Below are 6,000 nucleotides of genomic sequence, written 5' to 3'. Positions count from 1 at the left end.
GTTCAGACTTTGGTTTTGGTTCTTCCTCTCTCAGTTGGTTCAGCTTCTCATAGATGCCTTCTTGACCTTGAAGAAACTTGAGGAGGTAGTCAAATCGTTTCTCCTCCTCCGCTTCATCATCTTTACCAGCTACATGAAGAAGCCATTCCTTCTTCAGACCATCAGGGAGTTTACTCTCTATCGTTTTTGTTACAAGAGGGTTCTTTATTGCACCAGTCTTGCCAAGCTCGTTCAAATCGACCAGGGCTTTTTCTACAGATTGAATTAGCTCAACAATCCTCCTTGGCTGGTTACTTTTAACTGCTTGGAGTCTTTGGAGCTCTTCTACTATTTCAAGAGCTATAGTTGTCTTATTACCAAAGCGATTCTCCAAGACCCGGAACATGTCCTCAGCAGTTATGCAAGTTGTAAGGCGGAGGTCTCGTATTATCTTCTCATCCACACTGTTAAGAAGTTGGAACTTTTTAACCTCTTTGGATCCAGTAGGTTCTCCTTGCCTCTGGAGCGCTTCCCAATCTTTTTTCCACCGGTGAAACTCTCGGCGGATGCCAGAAAACTTTGGGAGGGCAGCTGGCTTTAGTTTAATTGCTGGTGTGGCCACACAACTAATTGAAGTAGTACTCAATTTGCTGGTTTCTTCTCTGACGTGTGCCCCTGTAAAGTCTGCTTGTCTTATTGAGAGTTTTGGCAGGATAGTCTCAAGGCCTTGAATACGAATCTGGAACTGCTGCTGCTCTGCTGGAGGAGCCCAGCACTTCCAATGTTTATGCACCTCCTTCGCAGTCTTCACAAATTTCTCTAGTTGTCCGATCATGAAGCGATATGCATCTGGGTTTTTACTTGGGTCCACAGCTCCCACATTTTCTGCTTGCGACTCTGCCGTTGTAATTGATTGTGTCAGTTCATATTCCCCGAAACTGGCCCACAATGTCTTTTGTATAAGGTCCTTTATCTCTTGCAATTTCTTCTCACACTCATTAGCTGTTTTGACCAAGTCCCTCTTTTGCTGCTCACTCAACTCCTCTGCATCAGAGCCTTCTTCAATATATTGCCCCTCTACATCATCGTTGGCTTCCAGGACTTTGCCAGCTTCTTCAGAGATCTTCTTAAAATTGTCTCGAAGCTCCTCTTCCGACATCATTGTATGCATTCGTAGCACATTATTGGCCAACCTGGAAAACTGACGTTTCGCTGATGTCCTTGCGATCTTTAGCTGTTCTACCAGCAATGAATCAGCCATTTCAAATCACAGCAACAGGACGAAACAGTCTTTAATTGTCTCTTTGGACACATGTGGTCACTTCTCTCCAGTCTTCAGTGACGGTTTTTCACTGTCAAGTTTTGACTCTTTCCTTGTGCAATTCCCCACTTGAAAAGGACAATCCCTCCACATGAAGCTTTTAACTGGATTTCACTCAATAAACAGCCATGGGAACAGTTGCTTGTCTTTTATTTACCATTCCTTGATAGCAGTAAACAGGTGAAAAACCTCAAAAGAAATGACAAATACCAGTTATTATTTGAGCTGACAGCCAAACTAAACAATTTTCACATTCACCTCAGATAAACACAGTACCGTCATTACAAAATACAAGTTTTCCACTTTTAACAAGTACTTTCATCGTAAAGAACTATTCTAAGGCACCATTGTAGCCACACAACTATGTATCCTCTACAAAACAATCAATTGTTATTTCACTTTTTAGAATTTTCTTATCTATTAACCAAGTCTCTTTAGCCAAATAATTTTAGACTATACATTTTAACTGAATTAAGAACTTGGTTTATTAAGATTTCTACAAAGTTGAAATTACTTTTAACCATTTCAAACCCATTCTTTGTCAAACAATGAATTTTGGCTTTTCTTACTTTTCCTTTATACCCCACAAACAACAATTGAATTTACAAATACCACCTCAACAAGTCCTATCCAAGTCAACAAGAGTTCAGAGTTTGTGTTTTCCAGAGTACTATTAGCACTGCACTGCTTAAGTCAATCTAGTCAAACATGGCCAATATGATGCTTACCGGCTGTCCTTCACAGTATTGTAGAAGGCTTAATCTTGCACAGTCACCTTGATGACAAAGATAGTTTCCTTAGTCTTGTAGTGCATTCAATGCTCCTTTGACTGCAGTCTAAAGACAACAGAGCCAGATCCTGACACGCTCAGATCATCTGGAAGATTTGTTCCACCTGGTTCACCACTGATTGAAGGAGGAGGAGTTTCACCACTGAGGAGCTCCCAGGCAGTTTGTCAACACACATGTGTTGTTTTAACACTCAGTTTAAAAAGAAAAAATGTTATAGAGTTGGTTTGAATGCTAATGACACTGTTTTGGTAAAACAGGTCAGGTTTATTGTTTGAGTTGAAAACCTCTCATGGATTTGAGATGGCGGGCCACCAAAAACTTGAATGCTGATTCCTGAACCTGGAAAAAAAAGGACACTTTATTCTGCATCACAAGGATTTCTTCAAATCTTCAATTTTCTTCACTCAGGACAGTGTTTTCTTTTTTTCTGTTCAGCCACTTCTTCACTACTTCAACTGGTAGGATTGAACTCATTTTGCACACACCTACTGGACATCTTGCTGGACTTTTCTGCATGATATTAAAAAAAAAAAAAAAAAAAAATTCAGAAAAAAAAAATGGTTCTGTCAAGATTATGATTGAATGTTATTAAATGTGAGTCAGATTTAAATTTCATTTTATTTTTATGTGAACATTTCATTTGTGTGTTGCAATTTGGTTAAATTGTGGTTACATTGTATAGTGTTTAAGGGTTTATTTGGTTTGTATAAAATCAAATAGAAAGAAATAACACTTAAAAGCAAAACAGAATAATAGAACCCTAAACTCAAAATTTAAAGATAAATATACAGCTAAATAAAATCTGCATACAGAGGTAGTGTAGATAACTTGAATTAAACTGACTCAAGAAAAAAAAGAGAGAAACCGAATCAAAAAGGAATAAGAGAAGAAAACCAGTCAACACAAGGAACTTACATTTTGTTAATCATTTTATTTTATTTTTATTGTTGTTTCCAATTTTGTTTCATGCCATTCAATTCAAGTGACTGTTGAATTAATATATTTTTGATTATTTTTCCTCACGTGACTCCGTGATTTATTTACTACCAGTATTGTTCTCCACTTACCTAGAAACTGGTCCATTGCTCCAGCTTAGTTGAGGGCACTTGTTACAGTTGCATTGTGAAAATGATACTAATATACTTTTTATATATTTAATGATAGTACATTTTTTGTTAGTATATTTGCAGTGTACTATAGAAAAAGGGAATATATTTAAAATACAATAAAGTATACTTTTTTCACTAGGGAGGCAAAGGGTCATAAATATAACAGGAAGACAGTCCAACAAACAACAAGGCAGAAACACACGGTGTGGAGTGCCCTCTGATGGCAATTACGGGCACTCTCACAAATGATTGTGACAATATAACAGCAGAACAAATGTAGATAAGTTACTGAGTCAACTTAGTGGAACTACCCTAATACTGAGCAGGCCAAAGAAGACTCGAGAAACAAGACTAAATAACCTCAGGCAAATCAAAACAACACACAAGGAACAGTCTGAACGATCTATAGACAAGTCTGAACGATCTATAGACCCTCTTGTTGAGCAATACTCTGTGTAACCAGATACATTTCTGTGGATTTTTTTCTTCCAGTAAAAATGCCTGAACAATAGTACTATAAATATGACCAAAGAACCCAGTTGGCTTCAGACTTCAGAACTGAAGACATTAGCAGACGACTTCATTTTTTAACACACCGAATACACGCAAGGACTCCAGGTGAGACACCACTTTAATGATACAGGTAATGCTATGACAGTGTGAATAGCCACCCTAGTGAAAAAAAAGGTATACTAAGTATACTTGCAGCAAGACTAATTATTAGTATATTTCAAGTGTGTTAATGATTAGTTCATTTAAAGTGTGCTCTTTTGAAACTAATTTTGTACTAAGTATATTTAAGTTGAAATTAAGTAGTATTAAAATACAACTTTAAGTATATTTAGTATACTTATGTGTGCTAAATTGGAACAACTTCAAGTATACTTAGTACACTTTAAGTATATGTCTGTGTAGGGACTAATTACATGCTTGATTAGTGATATTAAAGTGTACTTAATTTCTGTTATAAGTATACTTTTATTTGTGTTAAAAGTATATTTTTTGTTATAATATACGCTGTATTATAAGTATACTTTATTTCTGTTATGAGTACACTTTGTGTTATAAGTACACTTTATTTGTGATTTAAGTACATTACAAAATAATTACGAGTGTCTTCAGAAAACACAAGCAATATACACTGAATATATTATTTTACAGGTAATAGTATATACTGTATGCTCAGTACCTTTGGCTTATTCCAAATATTAAACATTACACACTTTGCAGTCAATAACAATACACTTTGTTATTACTTATACTTTGTATAATATAGTCAACATTTGAAGTGGATCAAAACCTTTAATCAAAGTTGTCCTAACTTTTTTGATCCACTTCAAATGTTGACTACTGTACTTTGAATTACATAATCTCACACAATACAGTTGTGCTACTATTTACCATAGTGAAAAAAAGGGACCCACTTTATATTAAGTGGCCTTAACTACTATGTACTTACATTTAAATTACTCATTTAATACAATGCACTTATTGTGTACATATATGTTTTTACATTGTACTTATATTTTAAAAACACCTGCATGTAATTACATCTGTAATTAATTTCTGTATTTACATTTATAATTACACTGTTGACCCATCCCTTAACCCTTACCCCTACCCTTAAACCTACCCATACCACCAAAGCTTTCCCTAACCTTACCCATACCCCACCTCAATAGCTGCAAATTTGTTTTGCAATTCAATATGAACCCAATAAGTACATTGTATTTATTTTGTGATGTAAGTACATAGTAGTTAAGGCCTTAATATAAAGTGGGACCAAAAAAAGTATACTTTATTGTATTTTAAATATATTCCCATTTTCTATAGTACATTGCGAATATACTAACAAAAAATGTACTATCATTAAATATATAAAAAGTATATTAGTATCATATTTTCACAATATAATTTTTAACACACTTTAAAATAATTGTATTTTAATATATTTTCTAAAAAAATATATTTTAGAAAAATATACTTGAAGTGTAAATTCAGTTTATTTTTAAAAGTGTATTTATTTGCACTTTATAAAAATATATTTGAGGTATATTTGAACAGTGTGCTGAAAATGATCATTGTAACAATGCACTGAAAGTATATTTAAAAAATACATTATTTAATATCCTGAAGTTGTAGTGTATCTAAAGTTAAATTTGAGTATATTTTTTAAGTTTACTTCTTCATCCTTAGAATTCATTATATTACTTGTGCTTATTTATTTCAGTATAACTAATGCATTAAAAGCCCATTTAGTATATGCAGTGTAGTCTATACAATTTCCAAATATGAGTAAATATGTTGAATAAGTTTACACTGGCAGAATCATTTTACAATCGTACACACAAATCTATATTGAACAACACACCAGCAGCACAAGTAATGCGAAAAAATATGTAGAGTGGTTAAACTTGTCGGAATTCAAATGTCTCTTCAACTTGGTCTGTGACCAATCAGATTTGTTGCTCACTGCCTTCAGCCAATCAGAGCTGCTGACGTCACGGTCGTCGTCTGAATTCCCTCGCTCAGTCACTCAGGTGAAGTATAATGTAGGGATGGGCGATACCACTTATTTTGTTTTCGATACGATACCGATACTTTCAAGGCCAAAATCGCCGATATCGATACCGATACGATACCTCTAATCTGATTTTAAGTTATTAAATTATTAATAATTTAAGTCCTTAAATTATTGAATTACTTTGAGTAAAATGGGTAATGGTACCCACTTAATATTATATTTGAAAGGTATTTTAACATTTAATACGCCTTAATTGCAATTTATTAGATTATATTT

General features: G+C 34.2%; 1 protein-coding gene across 4 annotated transcripts in view; it reads left to right on the top strand.

Moving 5' to 3' along the window:
• The first annotated feature begins 2,261 nt into the window (after positions 1–2,261).
• LOC125242921 (stonustoxin subunit beta-like) overlaps positions 2,262–6,000 on the top strand; it is a 36,583-nt gene continuing 32,844 nt past the window's right edge. Inside the window, exons 1-2 of one of the 4 annotated variants that reach the window (XM_048152048.1) lie at positions 2,262–2,549; positions 3,693–3,818. The gene's annotated coding sequence lies outside the window, so the exon portion shown is untranslated. Of the gene's footprint in view, positions 2,550–3,692; positions 3,844–6,000 lie in introns of all 4 variants that reach the window. The other 3 variants (XM_048152055.1, XM_048152041.1, XM_048152040.1) reach the window with 3 other exon arrangements.

The sequence above is a fragment of the Megalobrama amblycephala genome, linkage group LG1 (assembly GCF_018812025.1).
Source record: "Megalobrama amblycephala isolate DHTTF-2021 linkage group LG1, ASM1881202v1, whole genome shotgun sequence".
NCBI lineage: Eukaryota > Metazoa > Chordata > Actinopteri > Cypriniformes > Xenocyprididae > Megalobrama > Megalobrama amblycephala.
The sequence above is the reverse complement of the archived record's forward strand: the minus strand, read 5'-3'. Positions and strand labels throughout refer to the sequence as shown.